The sequence below is a fragment of the Arachis ipaensis genome, chromosome B7, assembly GCF_059453495.1.
Source record: "Arachis ipaensis isolate K30076 ecotype BB chromosome B7, ASM5945349v1, whole genome shotgun sequence".
NCBI lineage: Eukaryota > Viridiplantae > Streptophyta > Magnoliopsida > Fabales > Fabaceae > Arachis > Arachis ipaensis.
Genome location: NC_142442.1, coordinates 22512338 through 22540290, shown reverse-complemented (window position 1 = coordinate 22540290; position 27953 = coordinate 22512338). Strand labels below are relative to the sequence as shown.

The 27953-nt window shown below is 34.5% G+C and overlaps 1 non-coding gene across 1 annotated transcript; it reads left to right on the top strand.

Annotated features, from left to right (window-relative positions):
• The first annotated feature begins 24433 nt into the window (after positions 1–24433).
• LOC148550571 (small nucleolar RNA R71) lies at positions 24434–24541 on the top strand. The gene has a single exon (XR_015893166.1). It is a non-coding gene; the product is annotated as a small nucleolar RNA R71 (small nucleolar RNA).
• Positions 24542–27953: the final 3412 nt, after the last annotated feature.

Genomic DNA, 27953 nt, shown 5'->3' with positions numbered 1-27953 from the left:
GTCTAAGTGTATATGCCTTAAAGCTATGAGAATGAATCCATCACCTTTCTTAAATGAAAAATGTTTTTAATTGAAAAAGAAAAAGAAGTACATGAATTTCGAATTTTAAACAGTTTAATTATTTTGATGTGGTGGCAATACTATTGTTTTTCTGAATGAATGCTTGAACAGTGCATATTTTTGAATTTGTTGTTTAAAGAATGCTAAAATTGTTGGCTCTTGAAAGAATGATGGGAAAAGGAGAAATGTTATCTGATGATCTGAAAAATCATAAAATTGATTCTTGAAGCAAGAAAAAGTAGTGAAAAGCTTGCAAAAAAAAAAGAGAGAGAGAAAAGAAAAAGAAATAAAAAGAAAAGCAAGCAGAAAAAGTCAATACCCCTTTAAACCAAAAGGCAAGGGTGATAAAAAGGATCCAATGCTTTGAGCATCAGTGGATAGGAGGGCCACAGGAATAAAATCCTAGCCTAAGCGGCTAAACCAAGCTGTCCCTAACCATGTGCTTGTGGCGTGAAGGTGTCAAGTGAAAACTTGAGACTGAGCGGTTAAAGTCGAGGTCCAAAGCAAAAAGAAGAGTGTGCTTAAGAACCCTGGACACCTCTAATTGGGGACTCTAGCAAAGCTGAGTCACAATCTGAAAAGGTTCACCCAGTTATGTGTCTGTGGCATTTATGTATCCGGTGGTAATACTGGAAAACAAAGTGCTTAGGGCCACGGCCAAGACTCATAAAGTAGCTGTGTTCAAGAATCAACATACTTAACTAGGAGAATCAATAACACTATCTAGATTCTGAGTTCCTATAGATGCCAATCATTCTGAACTTCAAGGAATAAAGTGAGATGCCAAAACTGTTCAGAAGCTCCCTGTTCTGTGCCTCCTTGAATGGCTTGTTCAGTTCATCTTCTGTTCCTCTTTCCACCATTTTCTGGTGTATCTTTTTCTCTATTCTGCCTTCACCCACTTGTTTATCCTTTTTCCTTGCTAACATGAGCCTTTTTAATTCCTGGCCTATAGTTTTTTTTTTTCTCTCTTATCCTCCTGGCCCAACTTCCAGTCTTTAATTTTATAGCTGTTAATCTCCATATCTTCTCTTGGATATTTACTCAGCCCACATCCTTCAATGTCCCTTACTTGCGCAGGATTATCATCTAAGTTGGGCCCAGTATTTTTTCTTAGTCCATTTCCATTTAACTCCTGAGCCTCTTTCCCCTTATCCCTCTTTTGGGCCTTTGTTTTGTTGGCCCATTCCATATTCCTTTCTCTTATCTCCTTAATAAAATTTTTGAATTTAAAGGCTACACCTAGGTCAAACTGCATATCCCTGTCATCTTGAAATTTAGGGATTTTCGGTGCTTCCTCTACCTGCTCTTCTGCATCTGGCATCTCTTCCTCTCTCCTTGTTAGGTTTTTCCGTACGCTTTCTTCCTTAATTTTCTGCTGCGGTACCTGTTCAGCCCTTATCCTGCTCTCCTCAGTGCTCTGTTCATCACTACTATCTCGTCCAGTTCCCAGATGCTCACACGCCTGCTCCTCCGCTGCCTCTTTCCATCCGTGTTGTCTAGAAATTCCTCCTCTCATGATTAGACCTGGTTTAATCTGAGTTACTCCCAAACCTGGTGAGTACTTCTTCTTGGATGGATCCCAGCATGCCATAGTTGTTGGGTTTTTGCACATTTTCTTCTCGTGTCCTAATATACCACAATTGAAACAATAACTGTCTGGCAGCCTTTCATAATTGAAGAAGACCCACAGTGGTGGCATTTCATCTCTGTCCAGCCAGAATCCTGTTGGCAGAGCCTTGGTAATGTTGATGCTAACCCTTATCCTCAGATATGATCTCTTGAGAATGCCATCCACTTTTGGATCTTCAGCCTCAGCCAGTACTCCCAGCATCTCTCCTATAACAGTGTCCGTCTCCTTTTCCATGAGGTCATGTGGGATACCATGCACTTGAATCCAAAATTCCATGAAGTCATGGTCCACTTCAAATACAGATTTCCCCTCTCTCCATAGTCTGAGGTTGACCATGTTTCCCTTAACATTCCAGGGACCGTTCTGAATAATCTGCAGCCCTCTCTTCTTATCTTTAAAGCTGAACAACATCTTTTTTAAACCAATATCAATAACTGCCACTTCTTGTGAGTTTTCCCACATTCCTAGTAAAGCATTTTTGTATGTTTTGAAATTTTTCTCCTTCTCGCTTATTACCTTCCCCACTACATTTAAGCAGTCGCTCTTATACTCCAGTTCTCCAGGTTTGTTAAACTTGATGACTTTTCCTTCAATGCTATTCATAATGTGAGTTTCTGTCTAAAATAGATGTATATTTCAGGTTTTGCAGTGTTTTAGGAAGCTCGGCTTGATGTTGTATGTGTGTGGATATGGTTATGGGTATTGTGAGAAGAAAGGCTCCTTGATGGAGAAGAACTTGGTAGTTCTCAGCAGACTCTCCTATTGAGAGAAGAAGAACTCTCTATAGGAGTAAATTATTGATCTGTTGCTATTACTTACTCTACTCCATTTGTCCGGTGGTCCAACTCATTAGAAATAGAGAACGTGCTTATTTGTTGAGAGAGTTAAAACTTATAACTCTAACAATGAATTATTAAAGCCTTAAGAAAAGGAATTTATTTAATTTAAGCAAATAAATATAAGTTAATATTATTATTAATTTGTATTATATATATTTTAGTTTCAATAAATAAAATTGAGTTATAATAAATAATGATAGAATACGATAATTTTCTCTGTCTGTGTAAACAAAATAACTATTTTTAAATCTATCTGGTATAGTGTGTGAAATTAAAATGAAAAGTTATTGTGCTATTTCACTCATATTAACAGTAAAATTGTAGTATAATACACAAAGACATAAAATTTATTAGGAATGCATGAGAGATGTTAAAATGATATTTTTTTTTTATTTGTAAAATATATATATATTTTTTATAATTTTTAAAATTTTTTTAATTTATTTTAATTTTTTTGGTTAACTAACGTTAATTTTACTTTTTAAAAAAATATATTTTTTACAAAATACTCTTTATTAAAATATTTTTTTATTTAATTTTATTTACCAAAATATTTTTTAACAAATTAGATAGTATAGGTTCCATAACGTAAATCATCTATTTCAGTTTTTTGGACAAACTTTTAATCTTTCATTTCGTCCAAAAACATTATTATTATGGACTTCCAAAGTGGAGAGAGAAGGCTGATAATGCCAAATTTCTTAGAGCTCAAAACCACGTGTGGAATCATATCTTTAGTTTCATAAACTCTATAAGTGTGCCAAATTTCTTTACTCTTTTAAATATAAAATCATAAGTGTTATTTTCTAGTACGATCAAATCATTTTTATTAATCAAATAAAGATATTTTAGTCCTTGTTTTGGCGCTATTATTCTGTTAAAAAAAAAGATTTTTTTTTTAATGAAAAAAAAATTTTTTTTATTTTTTAGCGTGTTTGGCAAATTTCTAGTAGTAAAAGTAAAAGGATTAGAAAAATAAAAAAAATATCTTTTTTGAGAAATTGTAATTTACATCTTTTTTTAAAAGATCTTTTTTTCTTAAAAAAAAGATGTTTTTCATGTAATAAATAAACAAAAAAGTACTTTTATATTGTTATACCCAAACATAATTGATAGATAAAAAAGATCTTTTTGCATGATATATCCAAACATAAAATTACTTTTACTTCTCTATAAGATCTTTTAAAAAAAAATAACTAAAAAAAAATCTTTTTTAGAACCTCACCCAAACAAGCTCTTAGTCTCTTTACAATGAATAATAAAAGGTATTTACTAGTTTTAGTCCTTTAAAAATGAACTATATATAATCATGAACTATATATAATCATATTTTAATATTTTTAAGATTAATACTAAAAGAATATTTTAGTCTCTTATAATAAATTGTGTAGATATTTTAGTCTTTTTGAGCCAATTTCAAATTTTTGTCATAATTTAATAATATATAATTTGTTTATTTATTAATAATATGTTATTAAAAAGTTAAAATTTGTGTTATTTAACATTTATTAAAATTTCAAGAACTTGTCACTCTTCAAGAATATTATTATAAAGAATCTTTCATCATTTTGGATCTCACCATAACTTGTGCCGTTTGAGTAATAAAGCTCTTGGATTTGTGATTCTATGGTGGGAAAAAAATTTTACGGTTCTTTAAGAATCCGTTGATAAGATTTCTAACTTGTGGCTAGTATTGCAGTCATACAATATTTATATGTATTCGTAGTGTGACCCAAAATATTTTTCAATCACAAATGGATCCCCTATAAATTAAGGCAAGTAAGTAGATTTGTTGGCCTATGTTTTTTATTGATAGCTGTACATTGTTAATTTGTCGTTCAAAATTCAAAAGAAAGATTTTATGAATGAATATTTTTTTGTTTAATAATTTTTTAGTATAACTCTGATGAATATTTTTATTGCTTTGTTATATTTGTTAGTGAGTAATAATGATTTTTTTTTTTGCTTTGTTATGTTTATTTTATTTTTTTGGATTTTACAAAATAAATATAGTAATTATTTTAAAATTTTAATATTTTAGACATTTTCTTTGAATTATAAAAATATCTTTAATTTAAATTCAAAGAGATCAGATTAGCAAACTCCACAGTCCAGAATATATAAAAGAACACATTAATGTTTTATAATTCCAAAAAAAAAAAATCAAAAGACTAAAATTTTAACAATCATTTAAATAACAAATTTTTTTGCAAAATGATAAAATTCAAAAATGTCAAATCTAAAATATAATATGAAAGGAATACGAAATAACTTTGTATTATTTCATGTGAAGAGAGTTTTATTTCCTACAAAAATTTATTAGAACACTTGTCAACAAATAACTTATATCTATGTATGTTTAAATAAGTTTCTGAACCAAATACGGAAGTACTAGGATATGAAAATAGATGGATTTTTTCAACAAAATGGGGCTTTTTCCCCAAAATCGGTAGTGACAAAACAACACTTCACACTTTTTCATAAAAGCATTAATATCTTTAAGGTAGTGTTTGGTAGAGAGATAGACACAGAAAAATTGAAACTGAGAAATAGAGACTAAGAGATAGAGATTGAAATAAATTTTAGTATTCTGTTTGGTGTAAAATGGAAGATAGAAATTGAAATAAAAATGAAACTCTAATTTAATTTACACAAAAGATAAAATTAGAATTAATTAATTAAAATAAGGGTAATTTATGTATAAAATGTCATTAAAGTTTTAGTCTTTATCTTTAAAAATTTTAGTTTCCTATATCTCTACTTTTTAGAGGTACTGAAATACTGAAATTTTAGAAATAGAGACAAAAATTTTAGTACCAATCTTTAAACCAACAAACATAATATTGAGTCTCAATCTTTCTATCTCTATTTCAGTACCTCAAAACAAACGCTAACTAAAGAACCCAAAAATACTTTTGTTTTGTCTAGTTCTTATCTTCGATGTGTGGCCATTAGTTAGCCCATATTCTTTCACTGGGGCCGCCAGCTCATTAATTAGTAATAGAGAACATGCTTTTCTGTTGAGCGAGATACACCATCTTCAATAAAATATCCATCTCAATTCTTATTTATAATTTATATATTATAAATAATAAATAAAAATTTAAAATATTCTGCTTTTTTCTATTAAAAATAACTAATTTTAATTTTTATTATAATTTTATTTAATTAATTAATTAAAATAATTAAAATTAATATAATTATTATTTTTTTATAATAATATTATTTAAATTTATACATTAAAATATAATTTATTATTAAAAAATATTAATATTTAAAAATTTATATATAATAATAATACATAATATATAATTATTAAAAATTAAATTAATTTATACAATTACTTAATATAAAAAATATAATTAAATGTTATAGTTAATAATAAATATTATAAAATTATTATATGTACTCAATTAAATCTTCTTTTAACTATTAAAATTATTTTGTAAAGTGTCAAAATTAAATTTATTTTTTATGTAAAGAAATTTAATTAATTATAATTTAATATAACAATATAAATAATATTTAATATTAATTTAATATAATTATTTATATTAATTATGATTTAAATAATTAATATAAATTATTAATTAAATAAATATATAATTATTTAATATAATTATTTAATTAATTATAATTTAATTATTTAATAAATTATCATATGTGAAATTATAAAATTATTTAATATAAATATACATGTAATATAATATATATAATATTTTTTTATTTTTTTAATAACTTACCACATAGGAAAACATTATTAATTATTAAAATTTTTTTAAAAAAAATTCTCAATCGCGGTAAAGACTCTTTCTACTATTTTCTCTAATAATTTTTCTATTCTTATATGTCAGAATAAAGCCTCCATTTACTATCCTTAGAGTTGCTCTCATAACTTATAATTCGAACGATGAATTATTACGTTACCAAACTTGATTAGATGTCTATTTCATTCAGGATTACGTTGAGTGATATATTAGAGACAGATGAACCACAAACCTAATTGATGTTGAAAGTGTTTTCTTTTTATGTTATAATAATCATATATAATTCAACTTTATTTGTCTCTTGATGTTATAATTTATTCAACTTGTGTGACCGACAATTTCAATATCATCATTGCAGACCTATATATATTTAGTAATATAATGAAAAATGTTAATATTTATCAGGATTTAAAATTAATTAAATATTAATTAAAAATAATAAATTTTGTTAACGATATAATAATATTTTTTTAATTAGCCAAATTATAGTATACTCTACGTATATGTATATTCTATAACAAGATTAAATACATAAATTTAAAATGCATAAACAATTTATTAAATACATACAATTTAGTCACTTATTAAAATAATATTTATTTTAATTATTTTTATTACGTTTTATAATATTTTAAGAAATTTTTTTCTTATCTAACGTAGGAATATTTCCGTTAGTGTTTTTAAAAATTTTGTTGTGATGATCTTATGTTCGAAATTTATTTAATAGTTCTGATTTTGAATTTTGTTTCGATGATTTTGTATTGTTTATTATGATTTTTGTTTATTGTTTTGATATCATGAAGAATGAAAGTGATTGTTTCTGTATTGTTAAGGGTTTATTACTTGAGTTTGCATTAAAAATATTATTGATGTATTGAATGTTTAAAAAGTACAAATCAGTTTGGGACTTTTAAAAATTCTGACTAGGATTATAAGATTGGTGTGGTTTTAAAAATTCTGACTAGGATTTAGGGCTGCACACGGATCGGATCGGATCGGATATAGGCTAAAATTCTATCCGATCCGCACTGCTCCCATCGGATCGGATCGGATACCATATCCGCATTTTTTTAGGTCGGATCGGATATCGGATATATCCGTGTAATAAAAGATTTGTTTTAAGGCCCTGTTTTTTTTCTGTTTTTGAAAAAAATGTCCATAAATATCATAAAATTAAAAATTAAAAATAAAACAGCAACTTAGCAATTAAAAATTAAAAATACAATAATTTATGACAACACTTGGTGAAACAACACATCAAATCAATAATTTAACATACTAAAACAGCAACTCAACAATTCAGCACACTAAATCATACTAAAACAGCAATCCCAGCATACTAAAAACACTAAAACAGCAACTCAACAAGTTTCAATTGACACATCTCTTCCAGTCTTCCAATTGACACTATCAGCAAGCATTCATTCCTATTAAGAAATAACAAGTGAGAAAAATTAGTAAAACATGTTAGAATAATAAATTATTATATACCAATACAATACAAGCACCATTGAATACCTAAGATGGTTGATGAGATTGCATTCCACTTTGAACTTCAGGATCTCCGACACTAGTAACTCCAGAAAATTCTATTCAATTCAACAATAACAAAATATGTCATGGTATGTCAATGCTCTAAAATGAAAGACAAAAAATGAATAATAATTAATAAAATACAAATGAACTAATTCATTATATACCTGAATCAACAGCGGCATCTCCTTCATCAAGATCAACCAATATCTTAGCAGGCTTCAACCAATTTTGAGTGCAAATTAACGCCTCTATAGTGGTGGGACTCAAACAACTGCGATAAGGGTCAAGGACACGACCTCCTGTGCTAAAAACTGACTCAGATGCCACAGTAGAAACAGGAATGGCTAATATATCTCTAGCCATGCAAGAGAGAACACGATACCTCAAAGTCTTTCCTCTCCACCACCTCAATATATCAAATCCACTAAAATCTTCCGCCACTTCATCTTCCAAATACCTATCCATTTCATTTTTCTTCAACTCACTTAATTTTATCCTTTGAGTTTGCTTCCACTTGCTCATAGGATCTTCAATTGTAATACTATCATTCTCACTCATCTCTACACTAGGATTTGTTGTAGTATCCGAAGAAATGCTAGCATCTTGAGTATCTTCAGGGGGTCGCGGATTCCATATGCTATATTGCTCAAACAATTTAGCAATGATATCCTTTAATTTTCTAAAGATCCTTGAAGATTTCTCACCTTGACCATACATCTCAGACAAAGTAAACTGAATATATTCCAATTTATACCGCGGATCAAGAAAAACAGCAACAAGTAATAGATAGTTCAGAGATGGCTTGTTCACTAAAGTCAAAGGAGTAGAAGTATAAGAATGTTCAGAATCATCCCAATACTTATCAAATTTATCCTTCATCGTTGTTGCCATTCCATTCAACACTAAATCATCACTCATAATCCATTTATTCAAAGTGCATAAAATCTTACACAATACATGGAAAAAAGTATTTAAAGTGACATTCAAAGAACTAGAGAATGAAAGCGTTGCATGATAGAAGATTTGTAAAAAACGTATAAAGATACGAGCTCTACTCCAATCCTCATCACTAGGAGGCCCCCCATCATCTTCAAGGTATCTTTCAAAATGAGCATCTTCCCTAGCAAGACGAGCAAATGCCTTTTCAAATTTTTCGGCCACTTCCAACATCATATAAGTAGAATTCCACCTCGTCGGCACATCAAGAACAATCATTTGTCGACTTGTAATGTTTGCCTCATGTGCACACCTCCTAAAGGTTGCTAACCTAGATGGAGATGACTTCACAAACTTACAAGAAGTTCTAATCCTAGCAATAGATGACTGTAGATCTTTCAAACCATCACAAACAATCAGGTTTAAAATATGGGCAGCACATCTCAAATGAACGAATTCCCCACCCAACATAGTACAACCATTCCATTCTCGCATGATTTTAACCAAAGTATTTACAGCAACAAAGTTTGCACTAGCATTATCCACAGTTACAGTACAAAGTTTTCGAATACCCCAATCTTTTAAACATTTCTCTAGAGCTTTTCCTATGGTAACACCAGTATGATCAGCAATCAAATTAAAGGACATGATCTTCTTATTCAATGCCCACCCATCATCAATATAATGAGCTGTTACACACATATAGTTGAGGTTTTGAACAGACGTCCAAGTATCAGTAGTTAAAGAAACTATTTGATGATTCCGCTCCAAAAGAGACTTAAGTTTGGTTTTTTCCTCTACATACAACTGCATACAATCCCTAGCAACTGTCATACGACTCGGAATCTTAAATTGAGGTTGCATTTCACCACAAAATCCCCTAAAACCAGTATTTTCCACAAACCTAAATGGAAGCTCATCAATTATCACCATCTTACAAAGTGCAAGCCTATACCGATCTTGATTAAAGTCTACTGCCTTTAATGTTGGTGGTTCCTCTAAATTAGAATTTGTGAACACAAGAGTTTTCTGTTTTTTATCAACATGATTTTCTGGGTTCTTCGCACAAGTTCCAATATGTTTTTTTAGGTTAGAGGTCCCATCCCTACGACTATGACATTGTAACCATTTCAAACAATGCTTACATTGAGCCTTAGTTTCCTCATCATTTTTTTTGAAGTGATCCCAAACAATAGAAGGGGGTCTAGTAGACTTTCTTTTACCTGACTGGCCAGATTGTGCTGCTGTCGCCAAAGAAGGAGCATCACTTGAAGCTGGATTGGTATTTGTTTCTCCTCCCCTTGTTGATTCTTCTGGTGTAGATCCAGCGACACTAGGTGGAGTAGGAATGCTCCCAACTTCAGACCCACTTGCATTAGTTGTAAGCGCTTGTTTATCAGCCATTCTAATTTTCCAACAGAATCCTACAGTTAAATAAGCCATAACACTATATCAGTTTACAAACAACAGACCCTCAGTGCCATATGACTTCAATTAAATAAACCATTTTAATTTTCAAACAATTAAACCTTTAAACCATATAAACCCTCAGTGCCATATCTGTTTACAGTTGAATAAACCATTTAAATTTACAGATTTTATTACATAATAACAGTATAACACAATGATTCAAGTACTTTAAAATAAGCCATAACACTGTATCAGTTTACAAATATTAATATTATTATCATTATAAGAACAAACAATGAAATCAAACCATATCCTTCATAGGGTCTATGGATAGAGACAGCAAATGGGAAATCACATGGTATTGTCTTCAAGGATTACTTAATTACTTGACATTTGAGATATGAATCCAACATTTTTCCCACCATCGGAAATAAAGTTTACAAATTACATCCCATAGCTAATAACTAAATTGAAAATATTAGAATTCAGGCCACCATAGTTGACACCTTCAGAAAGAGACTTTACAAGGAATAAGTTAATAATTATGTAGCCAAAGTAATGCTTAATTTCTATCTTCCAGATTGGCTCAAAACATATCATTGGTTCTCTATTCTCTGATGCAATACTTCTTCGATCTATTGATCATGAAATGAAGTTGATTGCTCTTAAATAAGGGACTACATTTTGTGAAAATCACTAGTAATTTGAAGTCATGAAATATTTTCCTAAAAATAGCCAACAATTTCATCAATTATTAAAACAATTTTAAAAAGAGAAAATAAAATAAAATTAATTTACCCATAATACCTGATCAGTTGAAGAGCCGAGAGCAAAAACGATGGAGAAGAAGGACGGCTGGTCTGACTCTGACAGATTCACGAAGCTGCTTGGAGAGAACAAGAAATGATGAACGCGACCGTGAGCGCTGGAGGAGGTGACCGCACTACTGGAGGAGACCACCGACCGTGAGCGCTGCGCCAGTGAAGAACGCGACCTATGAAGAACGCCTATGGAGAACGACGCGACCGCCGTCCACCGCGTCGATGGAGGAGGCGACGACCGTGCAGCTGGAGCCTGGAAGAATAGTAAATAATGACCTTAGGAGACGGTGATGGACAGCGAACACTAGTGATAGAGCAAGGCAGAGCCGATCAGAGAGGAGAAGGAGAGCCAGAGTTTGAGAGTCTGAGTAAGTGAGTGAGGATCTGAGATTGAGAGGAGAGTGAGTCCAGAGTTCAGACTTCAGAGAGTGAAAGAGGTGAGGAGCGCCGTAATGAGGGATTTAGGGTTAGGTCACAACTCACAATAACATAACATTAGCTATTTATATGATGGGTCATGTGCGGATCTGTGCGGATCTGCGGATCGGATCCGCGGGTATCACTGCCAAATCCGCGATCCGATCCTACCACAGTGCGGATCGGATCTGATCCGATCCGATGACTCTGCGGATCGGATAATATCCGCGAAATTCGGATCGGATGCGGATAATTACCGCGGATCTGCGGATATTATCCGATCCATGTGCAGCCCTACTAGGATTATAAGATTGGTGTGGTTGATTTCTTTGTGTAATTGAATTTTCAATCTAAAAATAATGAGGATCATATCAGGTAGAGTTAGAAATGTCTTTACTTATTTGTTAAAATGTGTCAATTGAGTTGAGTACTTAGAAATTTAGAATACTTTCTTTGAAAAAATACAAGAAAAAACCCTATTGTTTTTGTTTGCAATTTATTTGAAAAAAAAAAAAACCTATTAGCTTATTGTTGTTGTGTGTTGCATTGATTGTGCCGAATCTGGTATTGTTTATGAGTAATTTATTATTGTCGATGTATTATCTCGAGTTTTGTACATTTGTTTGATGGAATTTTTTTATGTAGTTACTGTACGAGTGGGAACAAAGGAGTAATTTGGTATTTGGATATTTAAAACATTTAAATTTTGGTTTTCTTTAGCTTCTTATAACGATATAGGACCAAGCTTTCTTTTGTAATTTTGATGAATGAATTTTTTAAAATTATTTAGGGTTGTATTCATTACAGTGTATTGTGATAGAGAAGATGGCTCCTTTGGTATTGATTGTTGGTGAATTTTATGCAGCAACAATAAACATGATGCAGTTTATTTATATTGCTTAAAAGACCGATTTAGATTTTTTTTTTTCCTGAACTGAGAAATTCCTTTACTTTTTTGTAGGTTTTATACAGCTTGAGTTTAGTCAATTCATATTTTGATTGACGAAGATAGTAGATACGGATAAAATGGATGCTCCTTTTTTAAGGGAGCGTGCCCAACGCCTTTTTGATAAGGTACTGCTCTCCTCTCACCATTGTTACTGTGAGCTTGATTCCTGAGCAGGATATTTTTCTAAATCTTTTATCATTTATCAAAAAAAATATTTCATCAATCTGGTTACTTAGGGTTTGTTTGGGTGAGTTTCTAAAAAAAATCATTTTTCGAGTTATCTTTCTTTAAAAGATCTTATGGAAAAGTAAAAGTAATTATATGTTTGGGTATCTCATGCAAAAAGATCTTTTATCTATCAATTATGTTTGGGTATAACAATATGAAAGTACTTGTTTGTTTATTTATTACACGAAAATCATATTTTTTTTAAGGAAAAAATATCTTTTATAAAAAAATATGTAAATTATAATTCTCAAAAAATATATTTTTTATTTTTCTAATACTTTTACTTTTACTATTAGAAATTTGTCAAACACACTAAAAAATAAAAAAAAGATCTTTTTTCATTGAAAAAATATCTTTTTTTTTAATCAAAATAATGGCGCCCAAACAAGCACTTATATTTAGCTTATTTGTGTTATCTTAATATATAATGTATTTGTATAATGATAACATTTATAATGATTTTGTGTTATAGGATGAATTTGTGTGAATTGATAATTGGTTGTGTTATTTCTTGTTGTTTCATGCTTTTGCACGCCAAGGATTTGATGATATGCCTCTATGTCTATTATGTGTTTTAAATTGTATGTTGTAGTTACCATGTGATTTAGGATATTTGATTTTGTTTAAAATTTGTTATTTGAAATGATTGTTATTTGAAATTGGATCAAATGGATCGGATTATTTAAAAAAAATTAAAATTAAAGTTTATCGACGGATTTATCTTAGGATAAATTCACCGGAAGTTAATATTTAATTATTAGTAAATATCATGTTACCGTCGGATTCATCGGAAGATAAATCCAATGAAAAAAATTACTAGCGAATTTTTTCTGACAATAATTAGCGGCGGACAAAAAAATCCAACGGTAAATAATTACCGACAAGGTTTATACTGTCAAGTTTTTTTTGCCACTAATTCTGGCGGTAAACAGATTACCAGTGGATTTATCCGACAGTATCCAGTGAATTTCTTATAGTAACAATCCCCCAATATTTATTTCGTTAGATAATACAGTCCCATTCATTAGTTACTAACGGTGACTACTGATGTGGAATATTAACTCGTACATAAAACCGTTAAAGGTTTACAAGTGTGATCTAGATAAATCAGTCCCTAGGATGAAGTACAAAACATTCTCCGAAAAATTTAAAAAATATTAAAACAATTCCTAAAAATTTTTAAAAATTCCAAAACAATCGCTTTGAAAGTTTTTAATCTTTTCAAAAGTCAATGTCTTATAATATTTTTATTAATCAAAAATAAAATATTATTGAAAAAGACACTAGTTTTAAAAAAATTAAATAAATATACCCATATTTATTTTTTACCATTCAAGATATTGATTTAGTTTTATCCAATTTATAGGTATCATACTCTATGATCATTCTTTAATGATAAAATAGAAAATGATCTAGTATTGTTTGAAGAGATAAAAAAAATTTCATTTAACATAAAATTTTTCACATAAACAATTAGGAATGTTTGAAACTTTTTTTTGCAATGCGAACCAAATCATATATGAAGTTAAATTTGTAAATTTTGATTAACCATGAGGTTAATGTGAATGGTTTATAAAATTTCAATGTGAAGCTCGTAATACTTTGCAACACTTGAAGAAGAAATGTCTTAGCAAATTCAAGTGTTCTGTTCATATTTCTTAGAAACGTTTAGGATTTAATAGTTGTAATATTGCATAAAATAGGCTTGTAAAATTATTTGTGCTACCACAGTTAGCAATTATTCTAGGTTTTTACATCACCTCGATGTAGGTACACTACAAAAAATTTCTGAGTACCGTCAGATTTACTGTCGAAAAAACGAAAAAAATCCAACAGTATAAACCTCGCCGATAACCATTTATCGTTAGATTTTTTCATCTAACGGTAATTACCGTCGGATTCTACGATGGATTACCTGCCCAAAAAATCATTTGGTTACCAGTGGATTTTTCCGACGGTAGTATTGGCGCTACAATATCTTGTTTTTCGCACTATTACCGTCAAATTATTCTCTCGGTAAATCTAACGGTAATCTCAATTTTACTTAAAAAAAAGATATTGTGACACAATTTTTTTAATTTTAATTTTTTATTTAAATTTATTTTCACACAATTAGTAGTCAATTTATAAATAATAGAAACTATTTAGGTAATATTAAATATCAAATGCTCAAATAAATTAAAAGTCAAATAAATCAAATAAATACAATGAAACAGTAAAACAAAGCCCTAATCACTAAGAATTTTGGTAATCGTCGTCGTCGTTCCCGTAGTCCTGTTGAGGCGGCGGAGAAGGTGGTGATATTTGTGTCTCATCAGCAGCACCGCTGCCACCAGCAGGGCTGATACTAGCGGCACGCATCTGAGCCCGGTATACCTCCAACTGAGCCTTTATCTATTGAAGCCGCTCCAGCTTCTACCTCAACCCTATCCTGAGGTTATCAGTGGTTATCACACATGTGAGGATCTCCTAATACCTTTCCCGAGTCTCCGTCAACTCCTGAGCTTGTTTATGAAGGCTGCAGGTGAGCTCCTGCACATGTAGCCTCAAATCAATGCCTTCTTCGGAATCGACGGCTTGACTGGTGGCAGAGGCGGACGATGGCCTCAACATGGAGGTGCCGAGGCTACTGGTGAAGAGCAACCCCAGTCCATATATGCAGTTCTTGTATAGTGCTGAGGTGGTCTCGCACCAAACTGCATTAGGATCGACAACTGAAGCAGCAGAATCATTGGTGTCATCCCCACTTTGCTAAGATTGCTGAGTCGCGACCTCTAGTCTCTGCGTGTAGGACTCTTGTGTAACACATGTTATTATGATTTGGAAAACAGCTGTACAGTTAATCTCTAATTTTATATCACAAGATCAGATGTTTACTCACATAATGATCCTGAGACCGCTGATCAGCAAATCTCTCTTTGTTCGCCTTCAACGTGTGGGTGTACTTGAAGGTCTTCGCGAATGTCGCATTGCGATCTAACGAATTTGATTACACATGTTGTATTGAAACAAGTTATTAGGATTCCTACTAATGATATGCCAAAGAATATAACTAAGTTAATATCAAAATTAGAGAAGCTACATACCAGCCTAGCCTTAGTCTTCATGAAGGTGTCTAAGTCGACGGTATACTTGGACGACCTGGCCGATACCCTATTAGCTCTATTTGTGAGACACCAATTCCTGAACCCCTCATTAGTCTCGCAATGAACGTATAGAGCCTTCTTGATTTTCTGGCAGAGCCAGGAAGTGAGGCGGTCGCGCTGCTCACGTATATCCTGCAGCATCTGTTGCAGCCGCATTCCCATACAATTGTCGTATATCTTCCTGATGATTAGATCATACTCCTTGTCCCATATAAAGTTCAGCTACACAAAGTAACTTTAAAATTAGTTAATCAAAATATATTGTATTAAATAAAATAGAAGATATAAACTAGCTAAGAAGGTTCATTAAGTTCTTACCGCTCACTTCTGAAACCATCGTTCTCTGGTCTCAGAGGGGGATCCTTTTGTAGTTCGGCCATGGATGGTCATACATCAACTTGATGACGTTGGTCATCTCCTGAGTACATGCGTTATTGTTTGGTGCAAACTTATCATTAATTTACAAGCAAACCAATATGACAATATAAATTAAAACTTCTGAAGCAAATAACCAAAATATATAGAGATTTTCTTAGAAATTTTGGTAGAGTTTCATCTATAACTGAAATGCGCCACAAACTCTATCTATCAACAGAAACCTTAAACAACACCAAATGTCAACAATCAATGAACAACAGGCAATAATCAAGAAGCAACACCCATAAATCCACTAAATCCACTAAATTAAAATCAATAATCAGACACTTTTAACATATAGAAGACTTAAAGTAGTACCTACACTGTTCTGCCATCAGGCAAATCGTCAATCATACAATGGGAGGTGGTGGAAGGGCATCAGCTGGCTCACTTCCATGAGAGGATTCTGGGACTGCAATGTCCGTCGCAGGAGGTGGCGTCACTGAGACATTGGACTGCTGAGCAGATGGAGGCCCATCATCGTCGCCGTAGATGCAGGGATGTAGTTGGAGTTAGAGACCATGTTGAATGGATGATCTTGATGCACCCACAACCTGTGACGTCACCGGAGTAGTTAGACTAGAGGGAGAGGATCCAGAATTCCCAGGGGTACCAACAGAAACGCTGCCTCTACCACGACCATGACCCTTATCTGCAACACCACTACTTGTCGTCATGTTTGCTGAACACCCCGTTACCCTAAACCTTACCTCTAGCCATAAAACAAAGGATAACAAAGTGCCACGACAGTTCTAAAGCTTATAATATATATATATATATATATATATATATATATATATATATATATATATATATATGTCCAAGAATTTATATAACTAGAAGCTTGATGAAGGAATAAAGCTCAAAGTCGCATAAAGCGGAATTACAAAACGCGAAGCGTCCACACACGGTAACTAAATGCGCAAGTACGAACAGAACAAGACATAATACATATAAAACCTTGTAGATAGCTCCAGGATACACAAGGTAATAATTAAATTAACAAGATATCTATATATAAGTATTATGTACCAAAAAGAGGACTAGTCATAGCCTGTGGAGTTTAGGTCGGCTAGTCAAACTGAAATACAAAAGAGTTTTAGAAGTTTAAAACAGCTTATACAACTTATCTCTCAAATCAAGCCTCTAAGGCCATAAAGTTATAAAAATACAAAGGATGAGAGAGTGACTATATCAAAATAAAGCAGAATAAAATAAAGATGAAACTATACTCTACTCTGTCACCATCTCGCAACTCACTGAGGTGGGTTACGACCTGCATCTGAAAAACAACAACAACATATGGTATGAGAACCGGAGGTTCTCAGTATGGCAACAGTGCCAATTATGTAAAATGTAAGGTTTCGGGATGCCAAAGGCAATCCTAGAACTTCGCACAAAACAAATATTCAAGCTTAACCAAAAATAAATAATTTAAACCAAGCACCATAAACAGGGTTATCTAAACCTAGCGAAATTTCTATCTAATACTAATCACACCACCGTTGGTGCACGAAATAGTGATGTCCAGGCTCGAACAATCCCTGGCAACGTGAGCAACTTGGTACGCGTAATCGTGATTATAGTTTAATGATGTAAAATTCATGGCTCTTTCTTTCCCTGGCAATGGCGCCAAGAACATGGTGCCAATACCATGGTTCACAACTTCGATACAACTAACAAGCAAGTGCACTGGGTCGTCCAAGTAATACCTTACGTGAGTAAGGGTCGAATCCCACGGAGATTGTTGGTATGAAGCAAGCTATGGTCACCTTGTAAATCTCAGTCAGGCGGATATAAATTGATAATGGAGTTTTCGAATATTAAATAATAAAAGAGGGATAGAAATACTTATGTAAATCATTGGTGAGAATTTCAGATAAGCGTATAGAGATGCATTCGTTCCTCTGAACCTCTGTTTTCCTGCTATCTTCATCCAATCAGTCTTACTCCTTTCCATGGCTGGCTTTATGTGATACATCACCACTGTCAATGGCTACTTTCGGTCATCTCTCGGGAAATGATCCAATGCCCTGTCACGGCACAGCTAATCGTCTGGAGGCATCACCCTTGTCAATGGCTTCATCTTATCCTCTCAGTGAATAATATGCTCATGCACCCTGTCACGGCACGGCTATTCATCTGTCGGTTCTCGATCATGCTGGAATAGGATTTACTATCCTTTTGCGTCTGTCACTAACACCCTGCAATCGCGAGTTTGGAGCTCGTCATAGTCATCCAATCATTGAATCCTACTCGGAATACCACATACAAGGTTTAGACCTTCCGGATTCTCTTGAATGCCGCCATCATTCTAGCTTACACCACGAAGATTCTGGTTAGGAGATCTAAGAGATATTCATTCTAGCTTATTTCAAGTAGAACGGAAGTGTTTGTCAGGCACGTGTTCATAGGGGAGAATGGTGATGAGCGTCACACATAATCATCACCTTCATCACGTTCTTGGGTGCGAATGGATATCTTAGAAGCGAAATAAGATGAATTGAATAGAAAACAGAAGTACTTGCATTAATCTTTGAGGAACAGCAGAGCTCCACACCTTAATCTATGGAGTGTAGAAACTCTACCGTATGAAAATACATAAGTGACGGTCCAGGCATGGCCGAGATGGCCAGCCCCCTAAAACGTGATCAATAGTCTCCTAATGTGAACAATGGATTAAAACTGAGACCAAAGATGGTCAAAAAATCTAGTAAAATGTCCTATTTATAATAAACTAGCTACTAGGGTTTACATGAGTAAGTAATTGATGCATAAATCCACTTCCGGGGCCCACTTGGTGTGTGCTTGGGCTGAGCTTGAGTGTTGCATGTGTAGAGGTCCTTCTTGGAGTTGGACGCCAGTTTTTATGCCAGTTTGGGCGTTCAACTCTGGTTTTGGATCCTTTTCTGGCGCTGGACGCCAGATTTGGGCAGAAAACTGGCGTTGAACGCCAGTTTACGTCGTCTATTCTTGGCCAAAGTATGGACTATTATAAATTTCTGGAAAACCCTGGATGTCTACTTTCCAACGCAATTGAAAGCACGCCATTTCGAGTTCTGTAGCTCCAGAAAATTCACTTTGAGTGCAGGGAGGTCAGAATCCAACAGCATCAGCAGTCCTTTTTCAACCTCTGAATCTGATTTCTGCTCAAGTCCCTCAATTTCAGCCAGAAAATACCTGAAATCACAGAAAAACACACAAACTCATAGTAAAGTCCAGAAATGTGAATTTAACATAAAAACTAATGAAAACATCCCTAAAAGTAACTAGATCCTACTAAAAACATACTAAAAACAATGTCAAAAAGCGTATAAATTATTCGCTCATCACAACACCAAACTTAAATTGTTGCTTGTCCCCAAGCAACTGAAAATCAAATAGGATAAAAAGAAGAGAATATACTATAAATTCCAAACTATCAATGAAACATAGCTGCAATCATATGAGCGGGACTTATAGCTTTTTGCCTCTTGAATAGTTTTGGCATCTCACTTTATCCATTGAGGTTCAGAATGATTGGCATCTATAGGAACTCAGAGTTCAGATATTGTTATTGATTCTCCTAGTTCAGTATGATGATTCTTGAACACATCTTCTTTATGAGTCTTGGCCGTGGCCCTAAGCACTTTGTTTTCCAGTATTACCACCGGATACATAAATGCCACAGACACATAATTGGGTGAACCTTTTCAGATTGTGACTCAGCTTTGCTAAAGTCCCCAATTAGAGGTGTCTAGGGTTTTTAAGCACACTCTTTTTTTTTGCTTTGGACCTTGACTTTAACCGCTCAGTCTCAAGTTTTCACTTGACACCTACACGCCACAAGCACATAGTTAGGGACAGCTTGGTTTAGCCGCTTAGACCAGGATTTTATTCCTTTAGGCCCTCCTATCCACTGATGCTCAAAGCCTTGGGATCCTTTTTATTTACCCTTGCCTTTTGGTTTTAAGGGTTATTGGCTTTTTGCTCTTGCCTCTTGGTTTTAAGAGCTTTGGCTTTTTCTGCTTGCTTTTTCTTTTTCTTTCTATTTTTTTTTTGCCTATTTTTTTTTCTGCAAGCCTTGTTCTTTGCTGCTTTTTCTTGCTTCAAGAATCATTTTTATGATTTTTCAGATTATCAAATAACATGTCTCCTAGTCATCATTCTTTCAAGAGCCAACATATTTAACATTCTTAAACAACAACTTCAAAAGACATATGCACTGTTCAAGCATACATTCAGAAAACAAGAAGCATTGTCACCACATCAATATAATTAAGCTAAGTTCAAGGATAAATTCGAAACTCATGTACTTCTTGTTCTTTTGAATTAAAACATTTTTCATTTAAGAGAGGTGATGGATTCATAGGACATTTATAACTTTAAGACACAGTTACTAACTACTAATGATCATGTAATGAAGACACAAACACAGATAAGCACATAACATAGAAACGAAAAACAGAAGAAATAAGAACAAGGAATGAATCCACCTTAGTGATGGTGGCGTTTCCTTCTTGAGGAACCAATGATGTCCTTGAGCTCTTCTATGTCTCTTCCTTGTCTTTGTTGCTCCTCCCTCATTGCTTCTTGATCTTCTCTTATTTCATGAAGCATGATGGAGTGCTCTTGATGTTCCACCCTTAGTTGTCCCATATTGGAACTCAATTCTCCTAGGGATGTGTTGATTTGCTCCCAATAGTTTTGTGGAGGAAAGTGCATTTGAGGCATCTCCGGGATCTCATGGTGATGAGCTTCATACGCCTCTTGAACTCCATGAATGGGCTCTCTTGCTTGCTCCATCTTTTTCTTAGTGATGGGCTTGTCCTCTTTAATTAGGATATCTTCCTCTATGTCAATCCCAGCTGAATTGCATAGGTGGCAAATGAGGTGAGGAAAGGCTAACCTTGCCATAGTGGAGGACTTGTCAGCCACCTTGTAGAGTTCTTGAGGTATAATCTCATGAACTTCCACCTCTTCTCCAATCATGATGCTATGGATCATGATGGCCCGGTCTATAGTAACTTCAGACCGGTTGCTAGTGGGAATGATTGAGCATTGAATGAACTCCAACCACCCTCTAGCTACAGGCTTGAGGTCCAATCTTCTTAGTTGAACCGGCTTGCCTTTGGAGTCAATCTTTCATTGAGCTCCTTCCACGCATATGTCCATAAGGACTTGGTCCAACCTTTGATTAAAGTTGACCCTTCTAGTGTAGGGGCGTTCATCTCCTTGCATCATGGGCAAGTTAAACGCCAACCTCACATTTTCCGGACTAAAATCCAAGTATTTCCCCCGAACCATTGTAACATAGTTCTTTGGATCCGGGTTCTTACTTTGATCATGGTTCTTGGTGATCCATGCATTAGCATAGAACTCTTGAACCATTAGGATGCCGACTTGTTGGATGGGATTTGTTAGAACTTCCCAACCTCTTCTTTGAATTTCATGTCGGATCTCTGGATACTCATTTCTTTTGAGTTTGAAAGGGACCTCGGGGATCACCTTCTTCTTGGCCACAACATCATAGAAGTGGTCTTGATGGGTTTTGGAGATGAACCTTTCCATCTCCCATGACTCGGATGTGGAAGCTCTTGTCTTCCCTTTCCCCTTTCTAGAGGATTCTCCGGTCTTAGGTGCCATCAATGGTAATGGAAAAACAAAAAGCTTATGCTTTTACCACACCAAACTTAGAATATTGCTCGCCCTCGAGCAATAAACAAAAGAATAGAAGAAGAAGAAGAAGAAATATGGAGAGGGAGAGGGAGATGTGGTTTCGGCCAAGAGGAGTGTAGAGGGGTGTGTTGTGTGAATTTGATGAAGAATGGAGGGCTTTATATAGGGAAGGGAGGGGGGAAAGGTTTCGGCCATATGGGTGGGTTTGGGTGGGAAATTGGTTTTGAATTTTTGAAGGTAGGTGGAGTTTATGAGGTAGGTTTATGGGGAAGAGTGGATGGATGTGAGTGGTGAAGAGGTGATGGGGAAGAGAGTTTGAGGTGATTGGTGAAGGGTTTTTGGGGAAGAGTGTTTATGGGGTTGTGTGAAATAGAGTGGTGAGAAGAAGTGAGTGGAGGTAGGTGGGGATCCTGTGGGGTCCACAGGCCCTGAGTGGATCCTGTGGGGTCCACAGATCCTGAGTGGATCCTGTGGGGTCCACAGATCCTGAGGTGTTCAAGGATTTACATCTCTGCACCCATTAGGCATGTAAAAATGCCTTTACACACAACTCTGGGCGTTCAGCGCCAGGTTGGTGGCTATTTTGGGCGTTCAACGCCCATTTGTGTGCCATTTCTGGCGTTGAACGCCAGAACCATGCCTGTTCTGGCGTTCAGCGCCCAGATGCTGCCCATTTTGGGCGTTCAGCGCCAGCACCATGCTCTGTTCTGGCGCTGAACGCCAGACAGATGCTTCTCCAGGGTGTGATTTTTCTTCTGCTATTTTTGATTCTGTTTTCAATTTTTTATATTTATTTTGTGACTCCACATGATCATGAACCTATAAAGACATATAACTAAGAAGAATATAGTTAGATAAATAAACATTGGGTTGCCTCCCAACAAGCGCTTCTTTAATGTCAATAGCTTGACAGTGGGCTCTCATGGAGCCTCACAGATGTGCAGAGCTTTGTTGAGACTCTCCAACACCAAACTTAGAGTTTGGATATAGGAGTTCAACACCAAACTTAGAGTTTGGTTGTGGCCTCCCAACACCAAACTTAGAGTTTGACTGTGGGGGCTCTGGTTGACTCTGCTTTGAGAGAAGCTTTTTCTGCTTCCTCTCCATGGTTGCAGAGGGAGATCCTTGAGTTTTAAACACAAGGGAGTCCTCATTCCATTGAAGGACTATTTCACCTCTGTCAACATCAATCACAGCTCTTGCTGTGGCCAGGAAAGGTCTTCCTAGGATGATGGATTCATCCTCTTCCTTTCCAGTATCCAGGACTATGAAATCAGCAGGGATGTAAAGGCCTTCAACCTTTACTAACACGTCCTCTACTTGTCCATAAGCCTGTTTTCTTGAACTGTCTGCCATCTCTAATGAGATTTTAGCAGCTTGCACCCCATAGATTCTCAGTTTCTCTATTACAGAGAGGGGCATGAGGTTTATTCCTGAACCAAGGTCACACAGAGCCTTAAAGATCATGGTGCCTATGGTACAGGGTATTATGAACTTTCCAGGATCCTGTCTCTTCTGAGGCAATGTCAGTTGATCCAGATCACTTAGTTCGTTGATGAACAAGGGAGGTTCAACTTCCCAAGCATCAGTGCCAAATAATTTGGCATTCAGCTTCATGATTGCTCGAAGAAACTTGGCAGCTTGCTCTTCAGTAACATCCTCATTCTCTTCAGAAAAGGAATACTCATCGGAGCTCATGAAGGGCATAAGGAGGTTCAATGGAATCTCTATGGTCTCTAGATGAGCCTCAGAGTCCTTTGGCTCCTCAGAGGGAAGCTCCTTATTGATCATTGGACGTCCCAGGAGGTCTTCCTCCTTGGGATTCACGTCCTCTCCTCTCCTCACAGGTTCGGTCATGGTGCTTATGTCAATGGCCTTGCACTCTCCTTTTGGATTCTCTTCTGTATTGCTTGGGAGAGTACTTGGAAGGATTTCAGTGATCCTTTTACTCAGCTGGCCCACTTGTGCTTCCAAATTTCTAATGGAAGACCTGGTTTCATTCATGAAACTCACAGTGGCCTTAGATAGATCAGAGATTAGATTTGCTAAATTAGAAGCATTTTGTTCAGAGTTCTCTGTCTGTTGCTGAGTGGATGATGGAAAAGGTTTATTATTGTTAAACCTGTTTCTTCCACCATTATTAAAGCCTTGTTGAGGCTTTTGATCCTTCCATGAGAAATTTGGATGATTTCTCCATGATGAGTTATAGGTGTTTCCATAAGGTTCACCTAAGTAATTCACCTCTGCTATTGCAGGGTTCTCAGGATCATAAGCAGCTTCTTCAGAAGATGCCTCTTGAGTACTGTTGGATGCAGCTTGCATTCCATTCAGACTCTGAGAAATCATATTGACTTGCTGAGTCAATATTTTATTCTGAGCCAATATGGCATTCAGAGTATCAACTTCAAGAACTCCCTTCTTCATAGGCGTCCCATTACTCACAGGATTCCTTTCAGAAGTGTACATGAACTGGTTATTAGCAACCATGTCAATGAGTTCTTGAGCTTCTGCAGGCGTTTTCTTTAGGTGAATGGATCCACCTGCAGAAGTGTCCAGTGACATCTTTGATAGCTCAGATAAACCATCATAGAATATATCCAGGATGGTCCATTCTGAAAGCATGTCAGAAGGACACTTTTTGGTCAACTGTTTGTATCTTTCCCAAGCTTCATAGAGGGATTCACCTTCTTTCTGTCTGAAGGTTTGAACATCAGCTCTAAGCTTGCTCAGCTTTTGAGGAGGAAAGTACTTGGCTAAGAAAGCCGTGACCAGCTTATCCCAAGAGTTCAGGCTGTCTTTGAGTTGAGAATCCAACCATAATCTAGCTCTGTCTCTTACAGCAAAAGGAAAAAGCATGAGCCTGTAGACTTCAGGATCTACTCCATTAGTCTTAACAGTATCACATATCTGTAAGAATTCAGTTAAGAACTGAAAAGGATCTTCAGATGGAAGTCCATGAAACTTACAGTTTTGCTGCATCAGAGAAACTAATTGAGGTTTCAGCTCAAAGTTGTTTGTTCCAATGGCAGGAATAGAGATGCTTCTTCCATGTAAATTGGAATTAGGTGCAGTAAAGTCACCAAGCATCTTCTTTACATTATTATTATTTTCGGCTGCCATCTCCTCTTCCTGTTCGAAAATTTCTGAAAGGTTATCTCTGGATTGTTGTATTTTAGCTTCTCTTAGTTTCCTTTTCAGAGTCCTTTCAGGTTCTGGATCTGCTTCCACAAGAATGTTCTTATCCTTGCTCCTGCTCATATGACAAAGAAGAGGGCACAGAAAAATAATAATAATAATAGAGATCCTTTATACCACAGTATAGGGATCCCTGTGTGAGTAGAAGAAGAGGGGGAGACAAAGAATGTAATATAATGGAAGAAACACAACTGTGAGGATGGTTGAGATGTGAGATGAGATGTTAGTAGATGAATAAATAAATAGAATGAGATGAGAGAGGGAGAATTTTCGAAAAATATTTTTGAAAAAGAGTTAGTGATTTTCGAAAATTTTTAAAATCAAAAATAAAAATAAAAATAATTAGTTAATTAAAAAGAAATTTTTGAAAAAGAAGAAAGATATTTTCGAAAATTAGAGAGAGAGAGTTAGTTAGGTAGTTTTGAAAAAGTTAAGAAACAAACAAAAAGTTAGTTAGTTAGTTGAAACAAATTTTGAAAAGGTGAGAAGTTAGGAAGTTAGAAAAGATAATTTGAAATCAAATTTTTGAAAAAGATAAGATAAAAAGATATTTTTTTGAAAAGATATGATAGAAATTAGTTTTTTTGAAAAAGATTTGATTTTTAAAATCACAATTAATGACTTGATTCACAAAAAATCACAAGATATGATCCTAGAACTTAAAGTTTGAATCTTTCTTAACAAGCAAGTAACAAACTTCAAATTTTTTAATCAAAACATTAATTGATTATGTTATTTTCGAAAATTTGGTATAAAAATAGGAAAAAGGTTTTTGAAAAATATTTTTGAAATTTTCGAAAATAACTAAGAATTTTGAAAAAGATTTTATTTTTGAAAAAGATTTTGAAAAAGATAAGATTTTCAAATTGAAAATTTGATTTGACTCATAAGAAACAATTTGATTTAAAAATTTTTGAAAAAGTCAATCCAAATTTTCGAATTTGATGAGAGAAAAAGGGAAAGATATTTTTTTTATTTTTGAATTTTTATGATGAGAGAGAAAAACAACAAAAAGACTCAATGCATGAAAATTTTGAATCAAAACCATGAATGCATGCATGAATGATATGAATGTCAAGATGAACACCAAGAACACTTTGAATGTCAAGATGAACATCAAGAACATATTTTTAAAAAATTTTTGATGCAAAGAAAATATGTAAGACACCAAACTTAGAAATCTTTCATGTTTAGACTCTAAGAAACGAAAAATGCACATGTAAAACAAGAAAAGACACAAAACATGAAATCATCAAGATCAAATAATGCATGGAAATTTTCGAAAAAATGCAAGATGCATATGCAAGTGACACCAAACTTATGATATGACTCAAGACTCAAACAAGAAACAGAAAAATATTTTTGCTTTTTATGATTTTCTAATTTTTTTAGATTTTTTTTTTTGAAAATTAATTGAAAAAGAAAAAATAAGGATTCCAAAATTTTTAATATGAATTCCAAGAATCTTGCATTCTTAGTCTAAAGCTTCAGTCCAGGAATTAGACATGGCTCACTAGCCAGCCAAGCTTTCAAAGAAAGCTCCAGTCCAAAACACTAGACATGGCCAATGGCCAGCCAAGCTTCAGCATTTAACACCAGAGTATATTGCTCTTGATAACAAATTGCAAGCCTCAGTCCAAATAAATTTAGACATGGCTTTACAGCCAGCCAGTCTTCACATGCTTCATGAAACACTAGAATTCATTCTTAAAAATTTTGAATAAAAGAAATTTTTTTTTTTGAAAATATTTTTATTTTTTTCGAAAACAGATGAGAAAATTTTAGAAATATTTTTGAAAAATTTTTTGAAAATAAAACAAAAAGAAAATTACCTAATCTGAGCAACAAGATGAACCGTCAGTTGTCCAAACTCAAATAATCCCCTGCAACGGCGCCAAAAACTTGGTGCACGAAATTGTGATGTCCAGGCTCGAACAATCCCTGGCAACGTGAGCAACTTGGTACGCGTAATCGTGATTACACTTTAATGATGTAAAATTCATGGCTCTTTCTTTCCCTGGCAATGGCGCCAAGAACATGGTGCCAATACCATGGTTCACAACTTCGATACAACTAACCAGCAAGTGCACTGGGTCGTCCAAGTAATACCTTACATGAGTAAGGGTCGAATCCCACTGAGATTGTTGGTATGAAGCAAGCTATGGTCACCTTGTAAATCTCAGTCAGGCGGATATAAATTGATAATGGAGTTTTCGAATATTAAATAATAAAAGAGGGATAGAAATACTTATGTAAATCATTGGTGAGAATTTCAGATAAGCGTATGGAGATGCATTCGTTCCTCTGAACCTCTGTTTTCCTGCTATCTTCATCCAATCAGTCTTACTCCTTTCCATGGCTGGCTTTATGTGATACATCACCACTGTCAATGGCTACTTTCGGTCATCTCTCGGGAAAATGATCCAATGCCCTGTCACGGCACGGCTAATCGTCTGGAGGCATCACCCTTGTCAATGGCTTCATATTATCCTCTCAGTGAATAATATGCTCATGCACCCTGTCACGGCACGGCTATTCATCTGTCGGTTCTTGATCATGCTGGAATAGGATTTACTATCCTTTTGCGTCTGTCACTAACACCCTGCAATCGCGAGTTTGGAGCTCGTCACAGTCATCCAATTATTGAATCCTACTCGGAATACCACAGACAAGGTTTAGACCTTCCAGATTCTCTTGAATGCCGCCATCATTCTAGCTTACACCACAAAGATTCTGGTTAGGAGATCTAAGAGATATTCATTCTAGCTTATTTCAAGTAGAACGGAAGTGTTTGTCAGGCACGTGTTCATAGGGGAGAATGGTGATGAGCGTCACACATAATCATCACCTTAATCACGTTCTTGGGTGCGAATGGATATCTTAGAAGCGAAATAAGATGAATTGAATAGAAAACAGAAGTACTTGCATTAATCTTTGAGGA